Source organism: Salmo salar, chromosome 12, assembly GCF_965601325.2.
Source record: "Salmo salar chromosome 12, fSalSal1, whole genome shotgun sequence".
NCBI classification, from domain to species: domain Eukaryota; kingdom Metazoa; phylum Chordata; class Actinopteri; order Salmoniformes; family Salmonidae; genus Salmo; species Salmo salar.
The window spans coordinates 85,495,565-85,518,953 of NC_138302.1; the positions used below are offsets into that span (position 1 = coordinate 85,495,565).

At 42.4% G+C, this 23,389-nt stretch overlaps 1 protein-coding gene across 11 annotated transcripts in view; it reads right to left on the reverse strand.

The window, feature by feature from the left end:
• Window positions 1–23,389, reverse strand: part of LOC106565737 (forkhead box protein P1-B-like) — a 241,373-nt gene that overhangs the window by 194,188 nt on the left and 23,796 nt on the right. For 10 of the 11 annotated variants that reach the window (XM_082959370.1, XM_082959371.1, XM_014133178.3 and 7 more), the window contains exon 2: window positions 21,297–21,395. The gene's annotated coding sequence lies outside the window, so the exon portion shown is untranslated. Of the gene's footprint in view, window positions 1–16,263; window positions 16,365–21,296; window positions 21,396–23,389 lie in introns of all 11 variants that reach the window. The other variant, XM_014133177.3, reaches the window with a different exon arrangement.

The following is a 23,389-nucleotide window of genomic DNA, read 5'->3' on the forward strand; positions in this document are numbered from 1 at the left end:
GAAAATGACTTTACCCCAGTCCTCAGCAGTCCAATCCCTGTACCTTTTGCAGAATATCAGTCTGTCCCTGAGGTTTTTCCTGGAGAGAAGTGACTTCTTTGCTGCCCTTCTTGACACAAGACCATCCTCCAAAAGTCTTTGCCTCATTGTGCGTGCAGATGCAGATGCACATACACCTGCCTGTTGCAGATGCACATACACCTGCCTGCTGCCATTCCTGAGCAAGCTCTGTACTGGTGGTACACTTTAGGAGACGGTCCTGGCCCTTGCTGGACTTTCTTGGGCACCCTGAAGCCTTCTTCACAACAATTGAACCGCTCTCCTTGAAGTTCTTGATGATCCGATAAATGGTTGATTTAGGTGCAATCTTACTGGCAGCAATATCCTTGCCTGTGAAGCCCTTTTTGTGCAAAGCAATGATGACGGCACGTGTTTCCTTGCAGGTAACCATGGTTGACAATGATTCCAAGCACCACCCTCCTTTTGAAGCTTCCAGTATGTTATTCGAACTCAATCAGCATGACAGAGTGATCTCCAGCTTTATCCTCATCAACACTCACACCTGTGTTAACGAGAGAATCACTGACATGATGTCAGCTGGTCCTTTTGTGGCAGGGCTGAAATGCAGTGGAAATGTTTTTGGGGGATTCAGTTAATTTGCATGGCAAATAGGGACTTTGCAATTAATTCCAATTCATCTGATCACTCTTCGTAACATTCTGGAGTATATGCAAATTGCCATCATACAAACTGAGGCAGCAGACTTTGTGAAAATTAATATTTGTGTCATTCTCAAAACTTTTGGCCACGACTGTACTTTCCCCCATAGTATAAAAGTCGACCTATCCTATTCTGTGCTAGAAATAAATATTCCAAACATAGTCTGGGACAGCTGTGGGGTGCAATAAATCCCAAATGAATACCATTTTTTTTTTGACACAATGTGTCTGACGCAACAGATCAGAATGTTTAGCTGAAAGTGTGATGATCTATTAGGCTATGTATTCACATTATAAGCGCAGCAATGCGCACATGACAGTAGGCTATAAGCACAAATGTTCCATTAGCGGGAAAACACCATTATCAAAAGTGACCGCAAATGAGATTATACAAACAATGCTTTTATTATAAAGGTGCATTTTTATGGTGAAAATTACCTTCCCCAAACTGGAACTCACACCCTGCTTATGTATGCCAGTTAGGCTCTTAACACCTTGTAAAGCGGATTAAAGTGCTTCATTTTAAGAAGTTATTTGGCCACTTTAGTTGTGATACAAACCTTATCAAAACCTATAGGCCTATGGGCTAGGCTACATGAGGTGTGCACGACTATGATTCGAAAAAGTCGCAAAAAAAGTCAGTTTCTTATGCTGTGCATCATTCACAAGTGATAATATGTAATTTACAAGTGATAGGATCTTGTCTTTACATATACTAAATAATATATGTGTGAAATTTGTTTTGATTTTGAATGGACAATTATCATGCACCTGTCTCAAAACAGGGGCAGCGGGAAAAAAATACACTTAAATAGCGAACGGAGAACGCTTTTTCTGTGGTTAATTTTCATGCCAGCCGGGTAAGCTATACTCCTGTTGTAAAGATAAACAATGTGCTAAATATTAGGAAAGTTGAGAAATAAATATAGTAGGCCTAGTCTATATAAAGGGCGGCAGATAGCCTAGCGGTTAGAGTGCTGGGCCAGTAACCAAAAGGTTGCTGAATCAAATCCCTGAGCTGACAAGGTAAAAATCTGTTGTTCTGCCCCTGAGCAAGGGAGTTAACCCACTGTTCCCCGGGCGCCGAAGATGTGGATGTCAATTATGGCAGCCCTCCACAACTCTCTGATTCAGAGGGTTAAATGCGGAAGACACAATTCAGTTGTACAACTGACTAGGTATCCCCCTTTCCTATATAAAGCTGATTGGATCCTCCTCTTTTTAGTAGAGGCCATCACTCTGTTTTTTTGCACAATTGCATAGCCTATAGAAATGTTGCGGAACACGAGCTCACGGGCTCTCATTAAGTGTTTGATTAGATTTTCAATTACATTTGCATTGATGTCAGAGTGATTGGAGGGACAATAGAGTGCTGAGTACCAGGCAGTTAACACGTTTGGTAGGCTACTAACGACCATCAGTAGCATCAGAGCTTGGAGAAGCCTAATTACCGTGACTAAACGGTCACGTGGAATTTGACTGCCTTCATGACTCATGACCGCCGGTGTGGCGGTAATACGGCCACCGCAACAGCCCTACGTGTGCGCAACTATGGGGCAAAACAGACAGGGTTGGCTCAGATTGTTGACAGCATGGAAGCTATATTTTGTCTCCAATGTTTATTGAAAAAAATATATACATTTGCACAATGAGCACTTGTTGTCTCTCAAATACATCATTACAATTGTTGGTTAGCTAGCTAGCAATTTGAAGCCATATTAGCATTGACATGAAATCAGTCAAAACACCTAAAAACAAGACATGGTATCAAGAACAAGATAAAACGAGCCACTTACGATTCCCCACATGGCAGTTTCTTGTCATTCTCTCTAGCAATCTGGCCATCCTGAATCATAACAACACGCTGACTTCTGCCCCATGGAAGCGGGCACATGGTTTTTGTGACGTTTCAGCTAACCCATCTATACAGCAGCATCATAGATAGATCACTCTCCTGTCCTGCAGCTTAGATCCAATCAGATTCAATCCGATTCGGTGATGGGGAATACCCACATAAATACTGCAAAATGTTAAAGGAATTGAAGGAACCTCACACATTGCAGAATCATATGTAAGCAATGTTATGAAATAAATTCAAGGCATAGTCCTGGCAGACGAAATATGGCTATTGTTTATTTCAGTAGTATGAACATGATCAGATTATGTAATTGTTCTAGAGGTGTCACAGAGAGATTTTGAAAAGATACAGTCTGGTCAACAGAGAGAATGTGGTGAGCACACAAATGCTTGAAGAGAAAACACTTGTAAGTGCATCTGTTGTTAGTGTACACAGACACATGGATTGCAGCACACAAAGAGACACCACAACTCAAACCACAGGAAATACTGTTTTGATGTTACCTCTATCAGCAGGCTCGGTGATGAAAAAATACTTTAGTAAAAAAGTCCCTTCGCAGGGTTTTACTTTGTTGTGAAATGAAGTCAGAGACACAAAGTTCTGAGAGCGGTTCAGGCAGGGGAATGACACTCGAAACATAAACAACAGAAATAACAAAAGTATTTAAAAAAATGTCAGTTGACACTCAATTCGATGCATTTGTAAAGACCCCTTTCGGTAGATAGCTGTCTGGGTAACTGGAGAAAGGCACTAAGCCACTCAACAACAAATATTTTTTTTTATCTCATCTTTCTAGTTTGCACTGATACCATACTTAAGCATTCATCTCTATGTTTTCACAACCCCCCTAAGTATTGATATCCTCAGTTGGCCAATTTGAATATAACATAATATAACTTTACACAATCAAGCCAAATCACATAGGTCAACAAACAACCACCATCAGGTGGGGAGATCCATGCTTTCCTTTACATCATAGCTTTAAAAGGCAGTATGCCTCTAGTTTTCTCAGAGATGACAAACGTGTATGAATAATAGTGTGATTAAGGGAGTATAGACAACAGGAGAGAAGTAATGTCTCAACTGGAGGGTCTGTGGTTACTCCAGAGGACTAAACCCAGGGATTATGACTGTACTGCATAATGCTGTCCTCCTTCCTGCAGGGCTCACAGTCAGGCCCACTGCTGTTCCACACAGACAGACTGTCAGACATACGTACAGACAGACAGACGGATGGACGGACGGACGGACGGACAGACCACCAGAAACCTAAGACAATCAAGGGAGTGCACAATGGTGATGATGGTGAATAACACCTCTGCAAAATGATAACATTTGACAGTCTAATATTACTGACAATAAATAAATGGGCCTAAAAATTAAGAGAGAGAGAGAGAGAGAGAGAGAGGAAGAGAGAGAGGGAGAGAGAGAGAGAGAGAGAGAGAGAGAGAGAGAGAGAGAGAGAGAGAGAGAGAGAGAGAAAGCAAAGAAAGAGGAGAGGATATCTGCCGCCAGCCTCAAAGTGAAAGCATAAATAAAGTGTGGGACATCTTTTACCTTCTTCAATTATCTGGCTTTTGACATGCAAGCTGAGCACAGTATAATTAACATCTCTGGAGATAATGGGGTCGCTACTCACTGATCAATCTCACACATATATTATCTGCCTTTTACCAATCTATGCTCCCTCCATTTTCCTAAGGAGGGGAAAACTCCACTACGGCGTTTGCCTTTTAATAATGCTCTGAGAATATGCTTTATGACAGTTCCAATTGGGCCCATCTTCCAAAACATAAATTAGGGCTGAGATCCAACAGACATCCAATGTAAATACAAGAGCTGAGGCAACACTATGCAGCTTGTTTTTTGCATGCAAGATCCATGCATCATCGTAATCAATTACTTAATATACATATCATTAAACTGAAATTGTATTTAACATTTTTGCCTATAGTCCATAGCATTACATCACTAGCCTGGTAATCTTGGCACTGAGGTAAGGATATTTGAGAGGTCATCTTCTCAGCCCTATCCCTCTGGGATCACTTGTAAAAGCTGCTAGCCACACCCTCTGGTCAAGATAACACCTGGTTCTCCACTAAAGTCAACACCACAGCCCTTCATAATGTTAGACATGTTCTGACCAAGCTCATTTCTTAACATAGCATGAGAATGGACATAGTACTGGGAGGGAGTGAAACCATCCAAATTCAAGAATACCATTTGGGTCAATACTTTGAACCACTATTTAAGACTTAATGAGAAGAGTGAATTATTATGTGACATAAAAAAAATGCAGTGCTTGTTGGGCACATGAATAGACATTGGGCAGAGGTGGACCACAACGAGGATAGCTCCACCTCTTCGCTTGCATACCCATAGCCACCACAAGAGCCATAGAGAGTAGAGGCTGCCCCAGTCTAAATAGTGTTGCTCTCTCAGGTTATTTACCAGAGAGATTCTTTGAACACAGCTGGAGCACATCAAAAACCCTGAGATGTGAATGTAGTTGTTGTTTGGATTATTCCCCTCTGCCTGTCAATGGCAGGATCACAGTCATTTTTACAGCTCTGGAGATGGAGATCTCCCCTGTAGGAACTCTGAAAAACTGCACCCAGAGAGAGGAGAGAGGAGGGGGACAGAGTTCACTGGAGCACCCTGAATATTGTCTGCTCCTCCAGGGGGGCTAAATGAAGCACTACAGATTCTTCTTTTAAGGGTCAGCTGCTGCTGCAAATACAATACAGCTGATCATCGTTGGACACAGACAATAATATAACCTGGATATTTTTCTGGATAATCAAGTAGGCATTGATTTCCTTGTGTATTTGTAGCATTACAGCCTGGAGTATTCTGATGAAGCATCCAAATGAAGCAGAAGAAAGCATAAGAAAACAAAGATAGTATTTGTTTATTAGATATATGATGAAGTAAGAACACCAGTATATAGGCACCTTGTTACATCTACATTAGTGTAAGCCCACATTCTGATTTGCATGAACACCAGAGTTCCAAGTATTCATTTGATGAGAAATAATGAGATGTGAGCTACTGCTTAACTCCCACACTGTAAGTGTTAAGCACAGCAGTCTGCCTCCTAAGTTCTACATTATCTCTTGAAGCATGAGGTGGTCAGTATAATATCGCACTACTTAGACAAGTGATCCATGAACAAAACAGAGATACAATATCTCTTTGTATTTGTAAGCCTCATCAAAGCCATTGACCTTATATACTATCAGGAATTATGCTAATGTTCAAGAGCTCCCTCACTCATTCTAGTTCAATATCACTGTTTTAATCTGTTTTGAAGATAAAGCCTGCCTCTCTTTCTCAATGACAACTGTTCCTTTAATTTACCAATATCAATGAGAAGCATTGACAATGACTTCAAAACATCACTGACAATGAAATCGTACAATAAAAATGAGCAATACTGCAATTTCAAAGAGACTCAATTGACTGCAAAATGCTAAGGAGGTTTAGTGAGCTACTTAGGTATATTAACACAATGCTGCCTGGAGACTGGATGGTTTATCACTTTACACACTCTCAACAGATGTGCAATTTATTTAAGTGGCAGGTTCTCCTGAGTTTGCCCTGGTGTCCTGCCGTAATAAAAACTGCCTTTGAAACGTGGTGTGTGTGAACTAATACCAACATGAAACGTGGTGTGTGTGGACTAGTACCAACATGAAACATGGTGTGTGTGGACTAGTACCAACATGAAACGTGGTGTGTGTGGACTAGTACTAACATAAAACGTGGTGTGTGTGGACTAGTACCAACATGAAACGTGGTGTGTGTGGACAAGTACTAACATAAAATGTGGTGTGTGTGGACTAGTACCAACATGAAACGTGGTGTGTGTGGACTAGTACTAACATAAAACGTGGTGTGTGTGGACTAGTACCAACATGAAACATGGTGTGTGTGGACTAGTACCAACATGAAACGTGGTGTGTGGACTAGTACTAACATAAAACGTGGTGTGTGTGGACTAGTACCAACATGAAACATGGTGTGTGTGGACTAGTACCAACATGAAACGTGGTGTGTGTGGACTAGTACTAACATAAAACGTGGTGTGTGTGGACTAGTACCAACATGAAACATGGTGTGTGTGGACTAGTACCAACATGAAACGTGGTGTGTGTGGACAAGTACTAACATAAAACGTGGTGTGTGTGGACTAGTACTAACATGAAACGTGGTGTGTGTCTGGACTAGTACCAACACGAAACGTGGTGTGTGTGGACTAGTACCAACACGAAACGTGGTGTGTGTGGACTAGTACCAACACGAAACGTGGTGTGTGTGGACAAGTACTAACATAAAACGTGGTGTGTGTGGACTAGTACTAACATAAAACGTGGTGTGTGTGGACTAGTACCAACATAAAACGTGGTGTGTGTGGACTAGTACCAACACGAAACGTGGTGTGTGTGTGGACTAGTACCAACACGAAACGTGGTGTGTGTGGACTAGTACCAACACGAAACGTGGTGTGTGTGGACAAGTACTAACGTAAAACGTGGTGTGTGTGGACTAGTACCAACATGAAACGTGGTGTGTGTGGACTAGTACCAACATGAAACGTGGTGTGTGTGGACTAGTACCAACACGAAACGTGGTGTGTGTGTGGACTAGTACCAACACGAAACGTGGTGTGTGTGGACTAGTACCAACACGAAACGTGGTGTGTGTGGACAAGTACTAACATAAAACGTGGTGTGTGGACAAGTACTAACATAAAACGCGGTGTGTGTGGACTAGTACCAACATAAAACGTGGTGTGTGTGTGGACTAGTACTAACATGAAATGTGGTGTGTGTGGACTAGTACCAACATGAAACGTGGTGTGTGTGGATAAGTACTAACATAAAACGTGGTGTGTGTGGACTAGTACCAACATGAAACGTGGTGTGTGTGGACAAGTACTAACATAAAACGTGGTGTGTGTGTGGACTAGTACTAACATAAAACGTGGTGTGTGTGGACTAGTACCAACATGAAATGTGGTGTGTGTGGACTAGTACCAACATGAAACGTGGTGTGTGGACTAGTACTAACATAAAACGTGGTGTGTGTGGACTAGTACCAACATGAAACATGGTGTGTGTGGACTAGTACCAACATGAAACGTGGTGTGTGTGGACTAGTACTAACATAAAACGTGGTGTGTGTGGACTAGTACCAACATGAAACATGGTGTGTGTGGACTAGTACCAACATGAAACGTGGTGTGTGTGGACAAGTACTAACATAAAACGTGGTGTGTGTGGACTAGTACTAACATGAAACGTGGTGTGTGTCTGGACTAGTACCAACACGAAACGTGGTGTGTGTGAACTAGTACCAACACGAAACGTGGTGTGTGTGGACTAGTACCAACACGAAACGTGGTGTGTGTGGACAAGTACTAACATAAAACGTGGTGTGTGTGGACTAGTACCAACATGAAACGTGGTGTGTGTGGACTAGTACCAACATGAAACGTGGTGTGTGTGGACTAGTACTAACATAAAACGTGGTGTGTGTGGACTAGTACCAACACGAAACGTGGTGTGTGTGTGGACTAGTACCAACACGAAACGTGGTGTGTGTGGACTAGTACCAACACGAAACGTGGTGTGTGTGGACAAGTACTAACATAAAACGCGGTGTGTGTGGACTAGTACCAACATGAAACGTGGTGTGTGTGGACTAGTACCAACATGAAACGTGGTGTGTGTGGACTAGTACCAACACGAAACGTGGTGTGTGTGTGGACTAGTACCAACACGAAACGTGGTGTGTGTGGACTAGTACCAACACGAAACGTGGTGTGTGTGGACAAGTACTAACATAAAACGTGGTGTGTGTGGACAAGTACTAACATAAAACGCGGTGTGTGTGGACTAGTACCAACATAAAACGTGGTGTGTGTGGATAAGTACTAACATAAAACGTGGTGTGTGTGGACTAGTACCAACATGAAACGTGGTGTGTGTGGACAAGTACTAACATAAAACGTGGTGTGTGTGTGGACTAGTACTAACATAAAACGTGGTGTGTGTGGACTAGTACCAACATGAAATGTGGTGTGTGTGGACTAGTACCAACATGAAACGTGGTGTGTGGACTAGTACTAACATAAAACGTGGTGTGTGTGGACTAGTACCAACATGAAACATGGTGTGTGTGGACTAGTACCAACATGAAACGTGGTGTGTGTGGACTAGTACTAACATAAAACGTGGTGTGTGTGGACTAGTACCAACATGAAACATGGTGTGTGTGGACTAGTACCAACATGAAACGTGGTGTGTGTGGACAAGTACTAACATAAAACGTGGTGTGTGTGGACTAGTACTAACATGAAACGTGGTGTGTGTCTGGACTAGTACCAACACGAAACGTGGTGTGTGTGAACTAGTACCAACACGAAACGTGGTGTGTGTGGACTAGTACCAACACGAAACGTGGTGTGTGTGGACAAGTACTAACATAAAACGTGGTGTGTGTGGACTAGTACCAACATGAAACGTGGTGTGTGTGGACTAGTACCAACATGAAACGTGGTGTGTGTGGACTAGTACCAACATGAAACGTGGTGTGTGTGGACTAGTACCAACATGAAACGTGGTGTGTGTGGACTAGTACCAACATGAAACGTGGTGTGTGTGGACTAGTACTAACATAAAACGTGGTGTGTGTGGACTAGTACCAACACGAAACGTGGTGTGTGTGTGGACTAGTACCAACACGAAACGTGGTGTGTGTGGACTAGTACCAACACGAAACGTGGTGTGTGTGGACAAGTACTAACATAAAACGTGGTGTGTGTGGACTAGTACCAACATGAAACGTGGTGTGTGTGGACTAGTACCAACATGAAACGTGGTGTGTGTGGACTAGTACCAACACGAAACGTGGTGTGTGTGTGGACTAGTACCAACACGAAACGTGGTGTGTGTGGACTAGTACCAACACGAAACGTGGTGTGTGTGGACAAGTACTAACATAAAACGTGGTGTGTGTGGACAAGTACTAACATAAAACGCGGTGTGTGTGGACTAGTACCAACATAAAACGTGGTGTGTGTGTGGACTAGTACTAACATGAAATGTGGTGTGTGTGGACTAGTACCAACATGAAACGTGGTGTGTGTGGATAAGTACTAACATAAAACGTGGTGTGTGTGGACTAGTACCAACATGAAACGTGGTGTGTGTGGACAAGTACTAACATAAAACGTGGTGTGTGTGGACTAGTACTAACATAAAACGTGGTGTGTGTGGACTAGTACCAACATGAAATGTGGTGTGTGTGGACTAGTACCAACATGAAACGTGGTGTGTGTGGACTAGTACCAACATGAAACGTGGTGTGTGTGGACTAATACCAACATGAAACGTGGTGTGTGGACTAGTACTAACATAAAACGTGGTGTGTGTGGACTAGTACCAACATGAAACGTGGTGTGTGTGGACTAATACCAACATGAAACGTGGTGTGTGTGGACAAGTACCAACATGAAACGTGGTGTGTGTGGACAAGTACCAACATGAAACGTGGTGCGTGTGGACTAATACCAACATGAAAGGTGGTGTGTGTGGACTAGTACCAACATAAAACATGGTGGATGTGGACAACAGGACTAAGGCAGGAGAAAGTCAATGTGTGGGAAAATTCTGTTGCTCCATTAGAGGGAATGTATTCAAGATTGGCAGGTCCACCAGATATGTAATTTAATCAATTAAGTGTAACAGTAGAAACACGCACAAACACACACCTTTTGCTTTCAGTAAAGGGGCTACTGTATTGTAGGGTGACGACACAGGTAATTACACAGTAACTACGCCATACAGTACAATGTAATTACGGAGAGTTACACCTCTGACACCCCTTCCCTCCCATTTTACAAGCCAAGCCAAGAGGAATTCCTGGCAGGGTGTACATACACTCTCAGACACACACACACACACACACACACACACACACACACACACACACGCACACGCACACGCACACGCACACGCTCACGCACACACACACATTCTCTCTCTCTGTTTCTCGGCACACACTCTTAAAGTTTCCCACTCCCTTTCCCAGTGACCTGTGCTGACCTTGGTCCCACCTCCCGAGGCCGGGCAGGAAGTCGTGCTGAGTGAGTGCTGCTGGGTCAGTCCCAGCTTCTAGCCTCCCAGCCTCCAGGCCCAGCCTCTTACACAATGCAGTCTGCCTGGAACAGGGGTCTCCCAGCACCCGCCTCACACTCGTTTGTGAGATGATCCAACCTGGGGAATTGTGGGAGGGGCAGGGAGGCACATCCTGCGTGAAACCGCATCCTGAACAAGCATCACCGCGTCTCACTGTAAATAAATACTCTCTCCTCACATGGCTTCCGTCAACTGTCATTGCCTTGGCTCCAATCACCTTCAAGTCCAAACAGGAAAGTGCAGAAAGGCGAGGGAGATGGCAGATATGAGCTTTAATTTGCTTCTTGCTGCAGTTTCGCCTCGGCGGCGGTGCTTCCTATTCTCCTGCTCTGCCAGCTGCCCGGGGTCTGTCCCGGACCCCTAGCCCTTCCTGTCATCCTTCATTACCACATCATCCATGGGGAGGTGGTGGCCATAAAGCCGGCAAGTCACCATTAGGTGCAATTCGGACCATTTGTGAAGCACCCGGCGCAGACACTTGAGACCAAACACACGGCTCCTGTAGTAGCCTAGAGAGCCTGTAGTGTACAGCAGCACAGGGCGAGCTGACTGCCTTACTACCTGCTAATCCCCTAAGCATTATCAGATCTACAGCTGAACAACAGAGTATGACAGAGGCAACAACGGAGACATGACAACAAGCTAACCGTTGACAAATTGCTTTCTGTTGAACTGCAGACAGGCTAAATGCGCGATTATCTTACAAACTGAAGGGGTGTTATAAGGCAGCTCATACTTCATGATGATGAACTCGACACATTACATAACAGTGGGGTACACAAGAAAATATAAAACATCTACTTGAGAATGATCATGTTTATCTACAGTGCCTTCAGAAAGTATTCACACCCCTTGAATTTTTCAACATTTTGTTGTGTTACAGCCTGAATTTCAAATATAACACATTTAGATTTTTTGTCACTGGCCTACACACCATACCCCATAATGTCAAAGTGGAATTTTGTTTTTTAGAAATGTTTACAAATTAATAAAAAATGAAAAGCTAAAATGTCTTGAGTCAAAAAGTATTCAACCCCTTTGTTATGGAAAGCCTAAATAAGTTCAGGACTAAACATTTGCTTAAAAAGTCACATAATACATTGCATGGACTCTGTGTACAATAACAGGGTTTAACATGATTTTTAAATGACTACATCATCTCTGTACCCCACAAATACAATTATCTGTAAGGTCCCTCAGTCGAGCAGTGAATTTCTACCACAAAGACCAGGGATGTTTTCCAATACCTCGCAAAAAAGGGCAGCTATTGGTAGATTAATACAAAATAAAGAAAGCAGACATTGAATATCCCTTTGAGCATGGTGAAGTTATTAATTACACTTTGGATGGCGTATCAATACACCCATTCACTACAAAGATACAGGCGCCCTTCCTAACTCAGTTGCCGGAGAGGAAGGAAACCACTCAGGGATTTCACCATGAGGCCAATGGTGACTTTAAAACAGTTACAGAGTTCAATGGCTGTGATAGGAGAAGACTGAGGATGGATCAACAACATTGTAGATACTCCACAATACTAATATAATTGATAGAGTGAAAAGAAGGAAGCCTGTGCAGAATACAAATATTCCAGAACATGAGAAAAAAAATACAAAAAAATTATATATATATATATATATTCCAATCTTGTTTGCAACAAAGCAATAGAGTAATACTGCAAAAAAGGTGGCAAAGCAATTCACTTCTTGCCCAGAATACAAAGTGTTATTTACATTTTTACATTTACGTCATTTAGCAGATGCTCTTATCCAGAGCGACTTATGTTTGGGGCAAATCCAAAACAACACATTACTGAGTACCACTCTTCATATTTTTAAGCATAGTGGTGGCTGCATCATGTTATGGGTATGCTTGTATTCATTAAGGACTGGGGAGTTTTCAGGTTAAAAAATAAACGTAATGGAGCTAAGCACAGGCAAAATCCTAGAGAAAAACCTGGTTCAGTCTGCTTTCCACCAGACACTGGGAGATGAATTCACCTTTCAGCAGGACAATAACCTAAAACACCAGGCAAAATATACACTGGAGTTGCTTACCAAGAAGACAGTGAATGTTCCTGAGTGGGTGAGTTACAGTTTTGACTTAAATCATTTTGAAAATAATAATGACCAAATGTTGCACAATCCAGGTGTGGAAAGCTCTTAGAGACTTACCCAGAAAAACTCACAGCTGTAATCTCTGCCAAAGGTGCTTCTACAAAGTATTGACTCAGGGGTGTGAATACTTATGTAAACAAGATATTTCTGTATTTCATTTTCAATACATTTGCGAAAATTTCTAAAAACATGTTTTCACTTTGTCATTATGGGGTATTGTGGGTAGATTGGTGAGAGGAAAAAAAGTATTTAATCAAATTTGAATTCAGGCTGCATGTGTAATAAGTCAAGGGGTATGAATACTTGACTTGAAAAAGCTCCATTTGGTTCTATTGTGTTACCAGACTCTGAAACAAACACATCAACACAATGGCTGTCCTAATCCAGCTCTTGCTTAAGGGGTGAGAGCTTCCAGACCTTCCGTCCCTCAAGCACTCCCTACATTATTTTATTATACTTGAATGAGTCAAGCTGAAAATTGCATGCAGCTGCTGACTCCAGCCTATCGCTGTTCTGCCTAGTCTTATAGCATTGCCCACCAGGCTTGAAAAATCATTCAGTTACTGATCTTGCATGAGTGGCTATAAAACTGCCCTGTGTGTGTATGTGTGTGTATGTGTGTGTGTGTGTGCGAAATTATGGTTAGCTGAAAGTGTCTTACAATGACCCATTTTCTGGTGACGCCTGACAGTTTTTGACAACTATTTTAAATCTTTATGGTTATGCACTATTTTGATTGCCAGAAAACAATGGAATACAAAATATGCCATGCAGTTACTTCTACACAAAATCTGAAGTAGTTTTGCCCAATTTGACTTTTCAACTGTGGTCTTATGTCATCACTCCTCAACATAGAGGGAAGACAGGACAGCAGCAGAGAGACAACAGGAGAGGTACATTATTATTTTCACTCAAATCAGTGGCAAAGCCAGGCACGTGAAACAAACCACTCCATAGGTATAATGTTATGCAGGACCACAAGTAACTGAGTGAGTGATCTAAATTCAGTGATTAGCTCCATCTGGATCCATGGCCTAGTATTTTGACATCTTATCAGGAATCGGTTGAGCGGTGATTAAGCTAGGTTACTGATCTGATGAGGCCCGCCAACTCTCTACAGTGGCAGTAGCGTTTAGTGGGCCGTATGTTGAGCTGCTGTTAAATGTGTGTTAAGTTCTGCCATCCCAGTCAGGTGGCTACAGGCTTCACCACACAGCGTTCAGTCCACGCCTGTGGAGCAGACACATGACTATAATGGTAACGTCTCACTGAGCACGCCTCGGCCTGCCCAAGGGCGTTGTTTGGGAGAGTGTACGCGTACAGTATGTCCGTATGTTTGTGTATGTGTGTGTGAGAGGGAGTCCTATATCCTGAGGATTCGTAGTTGTTGTTCATTTCCTGTTCAGTGACAAAATGAGCACATAAAGGCTAAACGGCACTCTTCCCTGGCCTTTAACCACATCACAGCAGATTTCCACTAACCACAGATAATTATACAATTAAAACAATTGTCTGTGTTTATCTGTCAAACTGATCTAATTTGCCATTAGAATGACACTAGAGCAATGAGGCCTCGCTCTCTCTTTCCCTGAGCGAAACCCGTCCCCTCTCTATCACATGACTAGGGAGAAACATCTGCAACAGAGAAAAACGCTAACTGAGCTGGGAGGAATAGGAGGTCTTCTTGTTAAGCAGGATGTTAGTGAATAAAGCAGGACCTGGTGGCATTCAGTGTGACCCATAGTTTTCATAGGGCCACAAGGAAATGGAGAGGTTCAGTTGACTGTTGGTTTAAATTAACCTTCAGTTGCTGAGAGAAAAGGACCTGAGTGACATTAGTATTTTAAGACAATACTCCTTTATGCATGTCGTACTTGACATAAATGATTCATTATGAAAGAAAAACAGAGCTAAACAAATAAGTCATAAATTAAAGGTCAATACCGACTGGCATTGTGGGATAAATCAAAATTCATACATGATTGTGATCATTTCACAAAACAGCAACTGTTGACTATGCATTTGAAAGCAAAACTACAGAGAAAGGAAATAGAGGATAAATGTATTATATCCATTATTTCTCTAAATATGTGTTCCTTATATATTGCCCTTACATATGGGCAACATATTAAAGGAAAAGTGACTGTTGTGATCCAGTTACTATGTGCGAGTGTGGAAACTGCAGTCTGTATCAGGGCCAGAAGAGTGACCTCCCTCTGGGCCAGCAGATTGAGCCCTGCCCTCCAGCCTGCAGCCGGAGAGGCTGTGAGGGACAGTGGGTGGGAGGAGGCTCAGAAGACCTTGACCTGGAAATCCTACCTCTCTCCCAGTCCACCCACTGAGGACAAGGAACTCAGATAGGAACTCCTTTTCAAGAAGTTAAAGGAAAATGTGTGTCTGCCCAGCCCGGTATGCCTGTGTCTAACCGGTCTCAACCACAATGGAAATCCTTTTATGTTTATGGGTGATCTTGATGAGGATACATACCCATTAGGTCTCAGACCTGCCATAGAGGAGCTCTGTGGTATTAGCCATCAACAAGTGCACCATCAGCAAAGAGAGAGAACAGTATTTTATGGCAACAGATCACTGACTCAAGCCATTGGCCACAGACACCACAAATGAGGCGTTAAGTGTAGCGGCACAGCAGCGGAGAAGGGTAGATAGATGGAGAGATGTGCCCTTCTTCTCCTCTCATCCATGCATGTGTCCGCTCTCCCTCTTTCCACTCCTCCCTAAACCAGTCTATCTCTCTCTCCCTCCCTCTCCCTACATCAAAACATGTTGAAGAGGCCTGCCACTAAATAGCAACTGTCACCTAGAGTATAATTCATTAAACCAATGTTAACTTCCTCAAAAAAATGTTACCTTTCTTTAACTAGGCAGGTCAGTTAAGAACAAATTCTTATTTTCAATGACAGCCTAGGAACAGTGGGTTAACTGCCTTGTTCAGGGGCAGAACAACAGATTGGTACCTTGTCAGCTCAGGGATTTGAACTTGCAACCTTTCAATTGCTAGTCCAACGCTCTAACCACTACGCTACCCTGCCGCCCCAGATGGGCTAATGTCATTTGTATAATTGAAATTTAATTCTCCAACAATATTTGGGGAGAATTTTAATTGACATTTGCTGTAATTAATTGTTGGGCAGAGACCAAGGCACAGGCACAGAGAAGTTAAAAAATGCATCCTGACATAGAGATTGAGAAAGAGAGGCGTAGTGGCAAGGCGAGGAGAGGGGCCTGCTGGGACGGTTTCATCATCACCGCCACCCCCCCTGCTGATGGGATGGGGCGAGGGAGGGGGGAGGGGCGATAGACTCTTCTTCACAGTCTGAGATTTAATTGCACACAGATTCCATTACCTCCGCACAAATGTCACGTTCACTTCTGATCAGGGGCAAGGCAGGCGCTGGCAGCCAGCCAGACTACAGTGCAGAAAGTATTCAGCCAATCAGAGCACCCACTGCAGACAGGGGAGAGGGACAGGGAGAGAATGCCAAAGATATTAAAAACAAAGGATTGTCATAAACAAAGCTGCCGGCGCTGCTACGACCAGTGTACTATGCATCATTTAGGGAGTAAAGTGTGTATCATTTGTTTTGATTGCTACTTTTCATTGATTTGGCCAATATGACATAAGGTGATCATTTAGAATGATACAGTCAAAAAAAATGAAAGGCTATATGATGAACATGCTTAACACCCCAGCCATCCTACAATCTAAGCTTGACGCCCTCAATCTCACACAAATTATCAATGAACCTACCAGGTACCACCACAAAGCCGTAAACATGGGCACCCTCATAGATATCATCCTAACCAACTTGCCCTCTAAATACACCTCTGCTGTTTTCAACCAAGATCTCAGCGATCACTGCCTCATTGCCTGCATCCGTAATGGGTGAGCGGTCAAACGACCTCCACTCATCACTGTCAAACGCTCCCTGAAACACTTCAGCGAGCAAGGCTTTCTAATCGACCTGGCCCAGGTATCCTGGAAGGGTATTGACCTCATCCGTCAGTAGAGGATGCCTGGTTATTTTTTTTAAATGCCTTCCTCACCATCTTAAATAAGCATGCCCCATTCAAGAAATGTAGAACCAGGAACAGATATAGCCCTTGGTTCTCTCCAGACCTGACTGCCCATAACCAACACAAAAACATCATGTGGCGTACTGCATTAACATCGAACAGCCCCCATGATTTGCAACATTTCAGGGAAGTTAGAAACCAATATACACAGGCAGTTAGAAAAGCCAAGGCTAGATTTTTCAAGCAGAAATTTGCTTCCTGCAACACAAACTCCAAAAAGTTCTGGGACACTGTAAAGTCCATGGAGAATAAGAACACCTCCTCCCAGCTGCCCACTGCACTGAGGATAGGAAACTCTGTCACCACCGATAAATCCACTCTAATTGAGAATTTCAATAAGCATTTTTCTACGGCTGGCCATGCTTTCCATCTGGCTACCCATACCGCGGTCAACAGCACTGCACCCCCCACAGCTACTCGCCCAAGCCTTCCCCATTTCTCCTTCTCCCAAATCCAGTCAGCTGATGTTCTGAAAGAGCTGCAAAATCTGGACCCCTACAAATCAGCCAGGCAAGAAAATCTGGACCCTTTCTTTCTAAAATGATCTGCCAAAATTGTTGCAACCCCTATTACTAGCCTGTTCAACCTCTCTTTCGTGTCGTCTGAGATTCTCAAAGATTGGACCTGGTTCATTGACCTGGCCAAGGCTTTCGACTCTGTCATTCACCACATCCTCATCGGCAGACTCAATAGCCTTGGTTTCTCAAATGATTGCCTCGCCTGGTTCACCAACTACTTTTCTGATAGACTTCAATGTGTCAAATCGGATGGCCTGTTGTCCGGGCCTCTGGCAGTCTCTATGGGGGTGCCACAGGGTTCAATTCTTGGGCCAACTCTTTTCTCTGTATACATCGATGATGTCGCTCTTGCTGCTGGTGAGTCTCTGATCCACCTCTACGCAGATGACACCATTCTGTATACTTCTGGCTCTTCTTTGGACACTGTGTTAACTACCCTCCAGACGAGCTTCAATGCCATACAACTCTCCTTCCGTGGCCTCCAACTGCTCTTAAATACAAGTAAAACTAAATGCATGCTCTTCAACCGATCGCTGCCTGCACCTGCCCGCCCGTCCAGCATCACTACTCTGGACGGTTCTGACTCAGAATATGTGGACAACTACAAATACCTAGGTGTCTGGTTAGACTGTAAACTCTCCTTCCAGACTCACATCAAACATCTCCAATCCAAAGTTAAATCTAGAATTGGCTTCCTATTTCGCAACAAAGCATCCTTCACTCATGCTGCCAAACATACCATCGTAAAACTGACCATCCTACTGATCCTCGACTTCGACAATGTAATTTACAAAATAGCCTCCAATACCCTACTCAATAAACTGGATGCAGTCTATCACAGTGCCATCCGTTTTGTCACCAAAGCCCCATATACTACCCACCACTGCGACCTGTACGCTCTCGTTGGCTGGCCCTCGCTTCATACTCATCGCCAAACCCACTGGCTCCAGGTCATCTACAAGACCCTGCTAGGTAAAGCCCCCCCTTATCTCAGCTCACTGGTCACCATAGCAGCACCCACCTGTAGCACGCGCTCCAGCAGGTATATCTCTCTGGTCACCCCCAAAGCCAATTCCTCCTTTGGCCGTCTCTCCTTCCAGTTCTCTGCTGCCAATGACTGGAACGAACTACAAAAATCTCTGAAACTGGAAACACTTATCTCCCTCACTAGCTTTAAGCACCAGCTGTCAGAGCAGCTCACAGATCACTGCACCTGTACATAGCCCATCTATAATTTAGCCCAAACAACTACCCCTTCCCCTACTGTATTTATTGATTTATTTTGCTCCTTTTCACCCCATTATTTCTATTTCTACTTTGTACTTTCTTCCACTACAAATCTACCATTCCAGTGTTTTACTTGCTATATTGTATTTACTTTGCCACCATGGCCTTTTTTGCCTTTTACCTCCCTTATCTCACCTCATTTGCTCACATTGTATATAGACTTATTTTTCTACTGTATTATTGAATGTATGTTTGTTTTATTCCATGTGTAACTTTGTGTTGTTGTATGTGTCGAACTGCCTTGCTTTATCTTGGCCAGGTCGCAATTGTAAATGAGAACTTGTTCTCAACTTGCCTACCTGGTTAAATAAAGGTGAAAAAAAAAAAAATATTCTGTAGATGTTTGTGAAATACATGTTCTGCATTTTCAAATGTAATATTAGAAATCTAACCCTAAAACATTTTCAAAACACAATTGGTAAAACAATAACAAAAACATGTTTAGCATAATGTCTAATTAAAGTCACTATTCACGATTTACATTTACATTACAACTCCATGTACGTACAGCTCGAAGTCGGAACTTTACATACACTTAGGGTTGGAGTCATTAAAACTAGTTTTTCAACCACTCCACAAATTTCTTGTTAACAAACTATAGTTTTGGCAAGTCGGTTTGGACATCTACTGTGTGCATGACACAAGTAATTTTCCCAACAATTGTTTACAGACAGATTATTTCACTTATAATTCACAGTATCACAATTCCAGTGGGTCAGAAGTTTACACACACTAAGTTGACTGTGCCTTGAAACATTTGGAAAATTCCAGAAAATGATGTCATGGCTTTAGAAGCTTCTGATAGGCTACTTGACATAATTTCAGTCAATTGGAGGTGTACCTGTGGATGTATTTGAAGGCCTACCATCAAACTGAGCATTTCTTTGCTTGACATCATGGGAAAATCAAAACAAAATCAGCCAAGACCTCAGAAAAAAAAAATCCAAATCGCCTGAAGGTACCACGATCATCAAACAATAGTACGCAAGTATAAACCCCATGGGACCACGCTGCCGTCATACCGCTCAGAAAGGAGACGTGTTCTGTATCCTAGAGATGAATGTACTTTGGTGCAAAAAAGGGAAACTCAATCCCAGAACAACAGCTAAGGACCTTGTGAAGATGCTGGAGGAAACAGGTACAAAAGTATCTATATCCACAGTAAAACGAGTCCAATATCAACATAACCTGAAAGGCCGCTCAGCAAGGAAGAAGTCACTGCTCCAAAACCGCCATAAAAAAGCCACAATACGGTTTGCATCTGCACATGGGGACAAAGATCGTACTTTTTGGAGAAATGTCCTCTGGTCTGATGAAACAAAAATAGAACTGTTTGGCCATAATGACCATTGTTATTTTTGGAGGAAAAAGGGGGAGGCTTGCAAGCCGAAGAACACCATACCAACCGTGAAGCACAGGGGTGGCAGCATCATGTTGTGGGGGTGCTTTGCTGCAGGAGGGACTGGTGCACTTCACAAAATAGATGGCATCATGAGGAGAAAAATTATGTGGATAAATTGAAGCAACATCTCAACATATCAGTCAGGAAGTTAAAGCTTGGTCGCAAATGGGTCTTCCAAATGGACAATGACCCCAAGCATACTTTCAAAGTTGTGGCAAAATGGCTTAAGGACAACAAAGTCAAGGTATTGGAGTGGCCATCACAAAGCCCTGACCTCAATCCTATAGAAAATTTGTGGGCAGAACTGAAAACGCGTGTGCGAGCAAGGAGGCCTACAAATCTGACTCAGTTACACCAGCTCTGTCAGGAGGAATGGGCCAAAATTTACCCAACTTATTTTGGGAAGCTTGTGGAAAGCTACCCAAAACATTTGAGCCAAGTTAAACAATTTAAAGGCAATGATACCAAATACTAATTGAGTTTATGTAAACTTCTGACGAATTGGAAATGTGATGACAGAAATAAAAGCTGAAATAAATCATTCTCTCTACTATTATTCTGACATTTCACATTCTTAAAATAAAGTGGTGATCCTAACTGACCTAAGACAGGGAAGTTTTACTAGGATTAAATGTCAGGAATTTAGAAAAACTGAGTTGAAATGTACTCAGAAATGTACATTTCTGACTTCAACTGTAAGTAGTAATATTTTCCGCAATGCATCAAAGTATTTATTTAAAACTTGCTAATTTGAATAAAATAGGAACATCATATTTTCAACAAAGTTCTTGATAAATTTAGCCGACACATTATTTGTAAGACATAGTTGTAAGACATTAGTTGTTTCATTATTCAAAGTCATAATGCAATTTGGTCAAATAAAATAGTTTTCAATTATTAGCCTGAACAATTAACAATTCATGAAAATACTTTAGAATATGTGTTGGTATCTAGTTTAACCTAATTATAATAAGATGCAAATTAGCCTAACAAGTTAAATCTCACTATGCTGCAGCCTTCTAGTTCACAAAGAGTTAGAGAACATTTGAAATAAAACGGACATTTAAAGTAGATAAGAGTAAGGCTCTGCACATACCGTGTTCACTTGTGTAGGAAAGACTGGCGTTCCATTCTTCCAATGAAAATTCAGCTCAGGGTCATCAGGGGCGGGACCATTGGGAGTTCACAGATGACACTGTATTTATGTATGAGAAGGACAGAAGAGATGGTTGTCACTAGTTACCAAAGTCATAATTATGGCTAAACCCTGCCTATTTCTAAAATGTATCTTCTTAAAATTGGATTTTAAATCTTAACCTTAACCCTAACCACAATGCTAAACTTATGGCTAACACTAACCTTAAATTAAAGACCAAAAAGCACATTTTTGGTATCATACATTTTTACGATAAAGCCCATTTTCACTTTGTGGCTGTGGTAATTAGTGACAACCAGAAGAGAGGGTCAGGGGAGACATAGATAAGACTATTACAAACAGGAAGTGAAAAGGTAAGGAAAGTACCTACAGTTCACTGGTCATGTCTAGATGGTATACAGCTTTTGTCAAATTGACCTAACCCGCTACATTAATTATCCTATCCTGCTGCATTAGTTCTCCTAAACCTGCTACGAAAAGTCAATTCTGACAAAAGCTGTATCCTTTCTAGACAAAACCCAGTTCACTTAACCCACATCAACAGGAGTGGCATTATCAGAGGGAAAATTAAATGTGATCAGCTACAACCACACATATTTTACATGCGTTATGACGCACTGATTCCAGTTGTCATCTCCTGACCTAAATACATAGTCATCTCACTGTTTTCATCTTTACAAAGACAGATTAGTATGACTGATATTTAACACTATCTCACAATTGCATAATGCGGTGATGATGCTGCTGATGTAAATGTCAGCGTTAACAAAATAACAATGTGTACAACCACAGAAATCTGTGTTCCCCCGGAACGCTGTATGTTCTCAGTGACATATTGACCTATAAACCTGCACCATTGTGTGTGAGCTCTGTCTGAAAATAATCTGGATTTTGCAAGGCCATTTTCTGAACACCATTGTGAAAATTCAGTCAGTTCCAAAATTACAATTGTGAACTTAGTCATCGACAGACCTAAAATCAATACCAGATAATATTGGCCTCTTTACTTGTTGAAATATTAATTCATAAGACAACAACATCTGTCTGTCTGTCTCTGTGTGCAACTAGCTCTCACAGTTTCACGTCACAATTCAACGTCCATCCATGTTTCTCAAACTTGACATTTTTAAATGTTTAAGGTTAAGTTAAGGCATTAACTCCAAAATCTTAAAGTTAGGCATTAACTCAGAATGGTTATGGCTTGGGATAGGCTTAAAACAACAATCTTAAACATAACTTTCTATCGCTGGATTCGACCTTGCAACCTATCCACCATCCCCGTCCACAACACCCTAGGAAAAACCGAAACCTACATGAAGGAAAGAGAGCTCACTGTTGCCCCTAGTGGCCGGTTTCTATGTAATCTCCAGACATCATCAGAAATGGATGAACGTTGAATACTGACTTGTATCACGGGTGACCTGGATGTGCATTCGAGCGTGTGTCGGTCTATCTATATCTTTAGACCTATCTGTTTATGGCATGAGTGTATAATGCATATTTTTTCCCCTATTGGCAGAACAGAAGAAGGAGATCCAGAATCATTAATTGAGCTTGTCTATGAGAGACAGTGCCAAAAGACCAAATATATAACTCTGACTCTCTCTCTGTACAGCACTAGTGTGTAGAGGCCCCAAACCATACACAACAAACCCCAGGCCCGCCTCATAATTCATGAGTGTGGAATTTGGCTAACCCCATTAACGCGGCGTTGTTTCCACAGCCAGATCACATTCCTCTGCCCGCCATCAGCCTCTGAACGGCCCCTGATAAGACCCTTCTGATTACCCGTCTGCATGCCTGTCATTACAGGGCGGCAGGTAGATTAGTGGTTAATAGTGTTGAGCCAGTAACCAAAAGGATGCTAGTTTGAATCCCTGAGCAGACTCAGTGAAAAATCTATCGATGTGCCCTTGAGCGAGGCACTTAACCCTAAATCGCTCTGAATAAGAGTGTCTGCTGAATTGTAAATGACTCCCAAAAATCTGTTGATCCCAATAGACCGCTTCACCCCTCTGAATTTATGGCTGCAC